Below are 11,490 nucleotides of genomic sequence, written 5' to 3'. Positions count from 1 at the left end.
ACATAAAGCAAAAAATAATTATGAGCTGTTTGGATTGAAATGTTCTACTAAAAGCTCTCGCTGCGTTGCTTATTTTGCATAAGATTAGAACTGCTAGCGTGTAATTACTGTACGGCTCAATTACATACAGGAGAAATCTTAAATCTGAATATTACCTTCATTATTTCACTAGCTTTTGTTTTCTACAACATGTAGCAGGAAGATTGTCGAAGCAGTCGTGTGTGAGACCTTTAAATCTGTCTCGGTTTCAGGAAATTTTACACCTCTGAATATTGCACTTGGTTTTGATCACACCTTTTTTGTGTGCGACTTGTTACAAAGTGTGAAACCACTTTGGGAATTTATCTTCTTTATGTGTTCCTGTGTGGGTGTGTGTTTGTGGGTGTGTGTGAGCTCTATCTATCTATCGTAAGCAGCCATGTTGTGTTAACGTTTTTAAACCACAAGTTCATTTTGTGTGTCCTTTCTCTATTAAAGTAGAGCTGAAGAGCTCTTTCCCAGCATGCTTTGCTCCTGGCTGTGATCTCTGGTCCGCCGCTCTGGACGGTCTCCAGCAGGAAGCCCGAAGATCTCCAACACCATCAGCTAATGAGAGGCAGAGAAGTTACTCCGAACAGCTGCTCCACACTTCAGAAAGATACCAAGATGTACACAATTGTGTGTGTGTGTGTGTGTGTAATAGAGAAAGAAAAAGGAAAAGAAGTAAAAGTTCTTAGCCACGTCTGAACCCCATCATTTCTCTGTGTGTATGCCTGAGAGCCATGGAGAGTTCCTGACTGCTGAAAGCGACAGCTGTGTGGAAAGCATTAGCATATTTTATTTGAGAACATTTCAGAAGGGGAACCCTCCATCCATCCTTCCTCCTTCCTCTGTCTTCATCTGGGTTCTTTCCTCCAGATGGCTTTATTAGCACACGGGGGAGAGCGGGTTGTTCGCTTTGTTTTAGAAATGGCTGCTTTATTCCAGCTGGATGAATGCTAAGAGCTTCTTGGGCTTACGGCTCCCTGGAGGACAGTTCCAGTGCTGAAAAGCGGGTCATATGGAAGAGACTCGTCCACATACCACCATAATGTCCACGCACACTCACAGATACAAAGCCTGCACACATAAAATACATAAAACACCATGTGCTATGTAATATAAAAGATCAAGCTTATGAAAGGATAAGCACTAAGGGTTCTTTAAGGCTCTTTGAATAGTTAAGTGTTGTGATGAGGGCGACCCAGCAACGTTCATGAGTTCTCCCAAATTACGTCAGGATAAAAACCCAACAACATGCCAGCTTGTCAGTGTTCCTGCATCACAGCCTCACTGAGTTCCCAGGACTAGGTCTGGATTCACCAACTTGGACAAAGCTCATACTGAAGAACGACTCCTAAACCAAGCAGTTCTAAATGTTAAACAAACAGCTTGAATGTTTTACCTCCTATATTTTGATCAGACAATATTTTTGTATTTGTGGTCTAATGTTTGTAGATAAGATGTAAAACACGATTGTCATAGCAGCGCAAAGCAGAACCGTAATGGTTCTTCACAGAACTTGAGCAATTCTTGATTAACCACGAGTTGAAACAGTGAATGTCAGGAATGCGACGGATACAACCCACCCTGGAGATACTGTATATTCGTTATTTCTGTGGCAGTTACTTAAGGGGTCGGATTGCAGCTCGGCACCTGATTTTCATTCTCACACTACGGGCAATTTGGGAATGCCAATTAAATCGCCTAATCTGCAGGTTTTTGGACTGTTGGAGGAAACTGAAGTACCTGGAAGAAAAAAAAGGCATGCACGGGGAGAACATGTAAAATACCATGCCCACAGACCCAAGACGGGAATCAAACTCAGACCCTACAGGTGCAAGGACACAGTGCTAACCACTACACCACTGTGTCACCGTCTTCTACACTACTAGGATGTTAATTTTAAATTTGCTCAAACTATTTTTGACAGCGCTGGTTTCTCTTGAACTCTTGACAAACTTCCTGGTGATCCTCCTTGGATTTCCGATGATCTTGTCATCAAATCTGGGATTGCACTGGCCCTTTGAGTGGCGCAGTGGTATCCTCCGGAGATCGCTGGTTCGATTCCCGGGTGATGCTGTAACCTCTCGCAGCCGGAGGTCTAGAGAGAGCTGATTGGTCGAGCTCGCTCACACTCACGCACGCGGAAGGAGCTGATAGCGCTGTCCTCCGAGTGTGTTACGCCGTCCCCAACGGTGCGTGAGTGAGCAGTTAGAAAAGATGCGGTTGGCTGGCGTGGTTCAGAGGAAACACATGATAGTCTTTGACCCTCCCGACTAAGTGGTAGTAGTAGCCTTAATGTGGGAGCCCCCTAGTGACGGGGAGGAATTGGACACAACTAAATCAGGGAGAAAAAAATAAATAAATAACATTTGGAATTGCAGGTTGCTGCAAGGCAACATTGCTAACCACTAAGCCACCCTGCCACCTTATGCACTAGGTCCAATTGGGAAACGTGTAATCTGCATGGTTTTGCAGTGTGGGAGGAAACCGTGGTACCCGGGGGAAACCCACCAAACTCCACGCACACGAGACACGGAGGCAGGAATCGATCTCAGGCCTCGGAGGAGGAATTGATGAATGAATCATTCAGTGGAGGATGAAACCTGAAGCTTGGAACATCTTGACGCTTATGATTGGCGTGTTTTATTTTTATGAAACACGATATGAGGATGAAATGGAAGTGAAAGACATGATCACAGTGTGCAGTAAATGGTAAAGGGGTTTAACCTGTAGGGTACCCCAGGGGGCACGACTGGGAAACACTTGTGTGTGTGTGTGATAAAGATAGAGTGTAAGTGTGGGGTAATTAATAATAATAATAATAATAATAATAATATACACAAATGGCCTCGGGAGAATCGTGACTTGATAAGAAAAAGCCCACAGGAATATAATTATTGATTGCATCCTCCACCCCCACCTCTCTCTCTCTCTCTCTCTCTCTCTCTCATTTCCTCTCCTCTTTTCTCCAAGTGCTGCAGAGGAGCCGCTTACTGCATCGCGGGGGAGGAAGTGCACAGCAGCAATAAAACCGGGAGAAAGAGAGCGAGAAAGAATTTTAAAAACGGGAGAAAGAAGCAGAAAAAAGATAAAAGAAAAAAATAGAACGCCTTTGATCTGACCAGACTTGCGTGCCGGGATAGAGCGCGCGCGCGCGCGGGGGAATACCGAGTGCGTCGGGGTGCGAGAGGACGCGCGCGCTCTGCTGGATCCGCGCGAGGCTTGTTCCTCTCCGTCTCACCGGTGAGTCCGTGTCACTAATGCGCGAGAGGGAGCGTGCTTGCTTGTTTGTTTGTTTGTTTGTTTGTTTGTTTGTTTTTTTTTGTTTAATGCATATCAATCTATTGCAGGTAATTTGAGTTTTAAATGAAATGAGAAAAGCACGTGTGTGTGTGTGTGAAGTGAGAAGTGAGCATCCGCATTGAGGGCTGTCACGACTTAGAGTGATGTCGTGCGCTGCTTTCTATAGAAGGAACTTCTGTGCTGTTGCGGTTAGCACTGTTGCCTTGCACCTCCAGGCTCTGGGTTCGATTCCCACCTCGTGTGAGTTTGTATGCTGCTTGGTGGGTTTCCTCTGGGTACTCTGGTTTCCTCCGACACTCCAAAACATGCAGATCTCAAATTGCCTGTAGTGTGTGTGATGGATAGGCACACTGTTTAGGGTGTACCCCGCCTCGTGCCCTAAGGATAGTTGTGGGGTAGGCTCCAGGCCCCTTGTGACCCTTATGATAAAGCGATAAGGTATAGACGACGACGATGATGATGAGGATGATGAGTTATTTAAGGGTTTAGCCGTTTCTGCTGAACCGCGGTTCTTCCACATTCTTTATTGCACCAAGGAAAATTTAACTGTTTTTCAACTGATAGACAAGTTGCACAAGGGTACATTTACTTTTCTCAGGTCTGCACCAAACACACAGACATCATACTCATGGCAGTACCACCCTGGCACCAAGTGTATGGTTTTTTGCAGTTGCTGACATTACATAAACTGCTTCATTCCCCTCAACACACACACACACACATACAATCATTTTGTCCCATATACTGACCTGTGCCTTTATTATGTACATGCCTAAAATGTAATGTAAAAATTGCATTACAGTTCAAGGTACATCTTGCCAGTTTTGCAAAAGCATGACACGAGCACATTTTGCAAAGAAGGTACAGTTCAGTTCTCTTTTTTTTAAATTATTATTGCAGATGATAAATACTCTCTAAATCGATGAAAGACGTACTTGTGAAAGTATCACCCTAGGAAATCCTGAAAACTACACAGTGATACCTTTTTAATGATTTTTGCCGTAGCTCAAAGGTTAACACTGCCCTCTGGTCAAAAATATCATTTTGTTTCATATACCGTAGACTTATAGGAGAAAAATAGACATTTTTGTGTCACTGTACCTTTCATTTGGAGCTCTTATATGTACAGTATGCACTTTTACACTCTATCCAAATGTGGTGTGCAGAAAAAGATTTACTGTAAGGTACTTGAATGGGCTGCAATTTAAAGGTTTAATGCACCTTTTTCTATGTACATGATGATATTATACTAGTTATATACTAGAAAGTGGATGCTTAATGATAGCGTACCATTACATACCTGTACTTACTTTCGCAGGTGAATAATAGGTGCTGAATATCTACTAGGAAGCGAAACACCCTATTACTGTGTACTGTAAAAGTACTGTTAAATGTCCTATTTCACAGTTTCCTTGAATATTGGCAGATTTTTAGAAATAAAGCTTTTCATCTTTCACCTGGGACGGTGCATGTAGTGTACCTGTAATTTGCTTTAAGGTTAGGCTTTAAATGTACATTAGTAGTCTTAAGGTCTGCTTAAATTATTTTTTAAGTTGAATGTCTGTAAATCACAGATTAATTTTAGATTAAAGCTTATTAAAGGTACATTAATAGTCCTTACTGTATGTACCTTAAAAAAATATTTAGAAGGAAGATCATATTCGCATGTACTGTAGGAAGCCTGGCGTTTGGTCCCTATCTTTTATTCTGTGAATGAATGAATAAGGCCCACATTTTGTCACTGAACTGTAGTATAAGAGGCACAAAAGAAAAGCAGGGGAGAGGGAGACAGGGCGAGAGAGATGAGGAGAGAAATTGATTCCCGTGTACACGCAGTGAGGAGAGCCGAAATTTCATTAAGGGGATGCTGCTTGCGTCAGAGCCGTGCATGGTGATTGATGTGTTCTCCATCGTGCTGCCGCTTGGAAAGAGAGAAAGAGAGAGAGAGAGAGAGAGAAGAGAGGAACCGAATGCAAAAGCATGTACTGTACTATACCGCAGCCTTTCCAGCTTTATCACACAGCCTCGTTTCCTCTGTTTAGCCAACGGGTTTTATTACAGTAAGACTTTGTAATCCTGCTCTAACACACACACACACACACACATAATGATTATAAAATATAAGCTTATTTCAGTCAGTATGCACAACCTACAGTACGTAAGTGATGGACAGTCTGTAGATTTTCTGGGTTTATGTTTTAGTTCTTTTTTTTTTTCTCTCGTTTAATAAAAGAGCAGATGAAATTGAATAAAAAATGTATTTCCAAAATGTCTGGATAAATATTTAATCCATATTGAACAGACATATTTCCCGATTTAAAACACCTCGTTTTTACGAGAGAGAAAAAAAAAAAAATGTGTGAAAAATATCGAATCGTGTAAGAATAAGTGAATTCTATTTGAAATAAATCACATGAAAAAAAAATCAATTTAAATAACTGAATCATTGCTCAGAGTTCTGTCAGAGATTGTTCTGTAAAGGATTTATATTACAAGAGAGGCAAATATTCTGATTTAATGCACACTAAGAAAGTATTGCTCTAGTATTGCTGCTTCAAAGGTCATGACCTTTAACCCTGTATCTGCAGCCGTCAGGATAACTCAGCATCTTTGTAATAAAGCTGATGTTTTCTAAGCAACGTATTAATTTATGAGGGAAACTTCATGCTTTGTACATTCTGACTCGTTCAGCAGAAGCGCAGGGAGGTTTATCAGCTTTGCGACACACATGATGATGTTTCATCAGCAGAGGTCAAAGGGCATCAGATGCATTGATGGAAACCAACGTTTTATTATTGCTTTCCTTTTGTCTGTATGTTGTCTTTTGGTCTTTTCTTACTCTGACACACACACACACACACACACAAGCAGCTGCTGGGGAGGTCCCCACAGCCATCCATCATCATACTGCCGTAGGACAAGGTTCTGGTTCTGCCTGAGTGCACAAGTTTGTGCGCTGTTGAATTCTCGATACTGATTGTCAGAAGGTGTTGATTAATTTCCTATGACAGCAGCTCAGAAAGTAGTGGAGCTGCAAATCACAGGTTCATATCAATACACTCATTCAAATACATTATTGTTCTATAGAAACAATTTATCCGATGTGCCACATAAACGAAAAAAAAAAAAACAGATTGTTGTTGAAATGATGAAATTTTCTGTAAGAATTGTGTGTATATTTCTAGCTGTTATATCGGTAATTATAAAATGAACAAATGTGTTTTATGGACAGCATTTAGAATAACTATATAGAGATAAAATTACAACGTGCTGTACTTTTTTACTTATTGGCTAATACACTTGCCATTGTGTAAAACGAATAAAGCATTTTGAGAAGCTTCTCATTTGGCCTTAAAAGTAACTTGTCAACGACTTGTGGAACACTATCGTTCACCAACACCACTTGCACAATACATAAGCTCATCTAGGGGTTATTGGCACATCAGCCTTACAGTCCTGACCTCGCTCTAAGCCATTTCCACATGTTTGGGCGATCAAAGGAGTTCCTGGGAGGCCAGTGTTTCAGATGTGAACCACGGCTTCGGCATACTGAGAAAACTTTCTACCATGAAGGTATCCAAGCACTACTGAAACCCTGGGATACAGAAAGTGCATCAGCAGCTAAATGACCTGTCTGTTAGCTAGCTAGCTGTTATGCTAGCATGATTATATCAGGGCTTTGACCTCATAGTAGGTTATTACAAGGCGAAAAGGACAGAGACTGCACTCATTAATCAAGTGTGTTCAGAGCACTGTAAGCTTGCCTGCCTGTTATACTGCGGTATGCTACCTAGCATGCTAATATTAAAGTTCAGGGGATTATATAGAGAAATAAACTTACATGAAAAAAACACCATTTTATCTTTTTTTTTTTTTTTTGCAATAGCTAACTGAATAAAAGTAAATAAACGAATAATCAAATCTCCCCGATAATGTTGTCGTCAATGTTCTGCCAGCGTGAGCCTGAAGCAGAGGCTCCTGTGAGAGCGTCCTTAAAGAGGCTCGACTGCTGCAGTAATGCGTCTTCTTGTGTTCATGTGTAGTGTAGCACAGCCTCGTTCATAAAGAAGGGTCAAATTCTGTTCTCTCTCGCTCTCTCGTCTCTTTCTCATTATTAAGGTGCAGGAAAGAAAAATATATAGAACAGGATTTAAATTTTTTTTGTTTAAACCACAACCTCCGGGTGCTTGTGTCACTCTTATAGACACCCAACCCTACGTCTCTCATTTAACATATTAGCATAAAATCAAGAAACATGCAGAGCAGTCAAATAATTGCACAGAAAACTAAAAAAAAACAACAACTGTAAAATAAAAAGTAGAATAAACATTAGCTAAGGGTTTCTTTCAAATTGACTCAATAAATCTAAGAACTCGTAATATCCTTCCTGCATTTGCATATATCGCTGAGACAAATTCTCGAGTGTTACTGTATACATATCTCGACAGCATTCAAGCAGCTAAATGGCCTGTCTGTTCGCTAGCTAGCTGTTATGCTAGCATGCTAATATCAGAGCTGCTACCTTTTAGTAGTTTATTATAATAGAAAAAAGGTCATAAATTATCATGATTAATTTTTATTATTTATATTTTATTATTTATTATTATATTTATAATTTATTATAGGTTTTTTTTAGGTTTCTTGTCTGCCATATGGAATGCGCAGGTTCAATTCCCTGTCACTGGATGCAGCCTGGTTAAAACGGGAGGGCATCCAGTGTACAACCTGTGCCAAAGTTGTGTGGCAACCCCTCTGTGGGATCAGCCGAAAGACTACGAACATGTTTTTAAACTTGATGATTTTAACTTTAAAAGTGATGCTAACAAGACTGCATGGGCCAGGGGTAGCTCAGTGGTTAAGGCATTGGACTACGGTTCGGAAGATCCCAGGTTCGAACCCCACAACCACCAAGTTGCCACTGTTGGGCCCTTGAGCAAGGCCCTTAACCCTCAACTGCTCAGATGTGTAATGAGATAAAAATGTAAGTCGCTCTGGATAAGAGCTACCTAAATGTACATTAACATGCTAATATCAGAGTTAGGCAGGAATGCTAATGTGAATATTCAGTTCAATTTTATTTGAGAGGAACCAGACTCAACATGGAACCCATCCTCATCTGGGTGAAACAGAGAGCAGGGATTGATCTGCAGTCATACAGTGTGTTAGGTGTATTAGCCAGTTCAGCTATAACAGTTGATGTTAATATGGAGTCCAGTTAGTTATTGGAGGCTCAGGTAGACTTGTAGGAAGTTCCAGTCCTGAACTATCGAGGAACTGCAGACAAGTCAAGTCCTCAGAGAAACAGCTGTCCACAACAGTCGAGGCCAGAACCGTCTTCATGGTGGAGTGAAACCGTCCCCAGACACCGGACGCATCCCAATGGGGCACACACGGGGCATGCATGTGACGAGATCAACAACCAGAAGCAAGCACCAGGATGGGTCAGACAGGTCCGGAGGGCAGAGGGAGTCTGGATCACTGGCAGCTCAATAACGACATGTGAATATCAGTGTTAAGCAGCAATGCTAATCGTAATTATATGCTAATATCCTAGCATAGATCTCATGGGAGCTTATCACAAATTTTAAAAATGAGCAGTGACTTACGCATAGCTTACGGTCGAGCAGCTTTGTCCACGTAATAATAAATAAATAAACGGAGTGAAACAGTCATGCTTTCTTTATTGAACAGCACCTATTTAACCTATTAAGGTGACATCAGTGTACCTTTAAGCTAGTTGTGTTAGCTACCAATAGTGGGTAATACACACTGTATAGTAATATTTGTACAAATATTACTCTCTCAGCTAATTTTAGCTGACTAGCGAGGACTTTTCTATCCCTAGTCGCAGAAGACGTTGTGATGGATTGTGTTTCGGGTGTAACCCTGAGTCCTCTATGCGCTGCAGTGTTTCTTTCTTGGTTTTTTTCCTTTTTTTTTGTCTCGTGATTAATGAAAGGGTCAGCGAGGACTCTAGTGGCCCGTGACAAGCAGCAGTGTTGGAAAAAAACATTTTCCTTTTCCCCAGAACAGGTCCAAATCACTCCGTAAAACTTGCTGCGTTCGTCCGAGGAAATGATTCACACGCCACCCGCTAGCACCCTCCTACGGCAAGCGGACCGCGGAAGTGCTTTTGTCTTATATTTAGTCTTTTACATAGTGTTGTTGTTTTTTTTTTGTGTGTGTGTGTGTACGGTATATTCACAGGCGAAAATGTGTTCGCATTCTCAGGTACAGCAGCATGTGGAACGGTTGTAATGTGCAGCCCGAGTGTGTATGTGACCTACACGGAGACACGGAGACATGTCATGGCCAGTTCTTCTTTTTCTTATGTGTTCAATTTTGTGGACGTGTGTGTGAGTGAGCGATGGATGGAAAATGTCTGTTTCATTATGATGATCATTAATATGTTGGAGACTGAAAGACTCGATGTCCAGAGATGATCGTAGATGAGAGAGCGCGAGAGAGACAGAGAGTCTGTGACCATGAGAGGTGATTACTCAAAGAGGAGCAGTGGAGAAAAGATTGGATATGTGATTTAAAGAAAGGAAGAATAAAGAGAAGACTAAAATAAAAAATGTTTTCAAATCAAAATGCAGCTAACTAATAATCGTATCATGGTAGTTCAAGCCTAATCTTATTTTTCCTTCCCTTTCTTTCACTCCCACTATCTCTAGTAGTATCTTTTTTCTATCAGAATGACTGTCTCTAATTTTCTGTCTCTTTCTCTCTTTCTTCACTTATCGTTGTTTGTCTCATACACTCTGTTATTCTCCTTTTCTCTCCTTCTGTCAGTCTTTTTTCGCAAAAGAACCTGACAGTGTCTCACTTTTAGTCTCTTTCAGTATTTCTTTCACCCAGTCTCCCTATCTCTCTTTCTTTTCGTCTCTTTGTCCATCCCTCTCTCGTTCCCTTCCATTCTCTTGTTTACAGTCTCTCTGTATTACTCTGTCTGTCTCTTTGACTTATTTCTAGTCTACTTTTCCCTCTTTTTGTCCCTCTTTGATTTAATGTCTGTCTGTGTCTGATGTCACTAGACCACTTCATCACTTTAATTGGATTTCAAAACATTTACAAAGCATGGTGTGTGTGTGTGTGTGTGTGTGTGTGTGTGTGTGTGTGTGTGTGTGTGTGTGTGTGTGTTTGCTGTACTTGTTGTATTATTGTGTTAGTGTGCACTGTTACATTGATGTGTAGTGTTGTATCCGGGTGGATTGTTGTATCGGTGCGTACTGTAGTGTTGTAATGTTGTGTCTGTGTGTATTGTGTTTGTGTACACTGTTGTGTTCGTCTGACTGTGAATGTGGGTAGATGTGTGTAAATGTGAGCTGCATTGCATCAGCGTGGCATCAGTGGAGCCGTCGTCTTTGAAAAGCTGTTCGTATTCCCCCGGCGGTTCAGACGTCCTCCTGAGTCTGACAACACCCCGCTTCTGTACACAAACACACACATACAGTACACACACATACAGTACACACACATACAGTACACACACATACGCCGGGTTATGACATGTTACTTTTTCAGCTTAACCCAATGTAGAGAGGTATTGGGGAGCATTTGCTCAGCGATTGTGTATAAAATCAGAGAAACGGCGTACACACTGTCTCTCGCACACACTGTCTCTCGCACTCTCTACACACTCGCGTGTGGGATTTATCTGATGATTGTTTTAGTCCAGAATGGCTGTAGGGTTATGGGGAGTACCAGAAGTGGCTGTGGTGTTAAAGCAGACAAATCAATCAGTTTTCTCCTTAAAACAAGAGCTTTCGATAAACTCTAATACTAGAAGGCAGAATTGTATTAGAAAGCTGAAAGTGAATGAATTGCTTGTAGATAATAAATAATATTTTCAAGGTGGAAAGGTTTACACTTTCCATAACATGATTTGAAATGTTTTTTTTTTTTGTCTTATTAACTTATTTGTAAAGGCTGGTATTAGGGTTAGGGTTAACGGACCATACGGTATATAAAGTAGCTGCTAGAACAGAAACCGACTCTTAATATTTTGTTGGACCACTCGTAGCTTTTCATCAACCTTATGCAATGTCACATCCTGTCCAGAGTTGCATTGATTTTTGCTCGAGGTCTTATATTGTTGATTCAGAAAGTCTAACCGCTTTATAAAGTGCTCTTCCTAAGACTGTCAATGGGTTTGATTCC

At 41.2% G+C, this 11,490-nt stretch overlaps 1 protein-coding gene across 1 annotated transcript in view; it reads left to right on the top strand.

Annotated features, from left to right (window-relative positions):
• Nucleotides 1-3,043: 3,043 nt before the first annotated feature.
• LOC128507156 (synaptic vesicle glycoprotein 2C) overlaps nt 3,044-11,490 on the top strand; it is a 43,401-nt gene continuing 34,954 nt past the window's right edge. The window contains exon 1 of the mRNA XM_053477827.1: nt 3,044-3,267. The gene's annotated coding sequence lies outside the window, so the exon portion shown is untranslated. The remainder of the gene's footprint in view (nt 3,268-11,490) is intronic.

Source organism: Clarias gariepinus, chromosome 19, assembly GCF_024256425.1.
Source record: "Clarias gariepinus isolate MV-2021 ecotype Netherlands chromosome 19, CGAR_prim_01v2, whole genome shotgun sequence".
In the NCBI taxonomy this organism is placed as follows: Eukaryota; Metazoa; Chordata; class Actinopteri; order Siluriformes; family Clariidae; genus Clarias; species Clarias gariepinus.
This window is presented reverse-complemented; position numbering and strand designations above follow the sequence as displayed.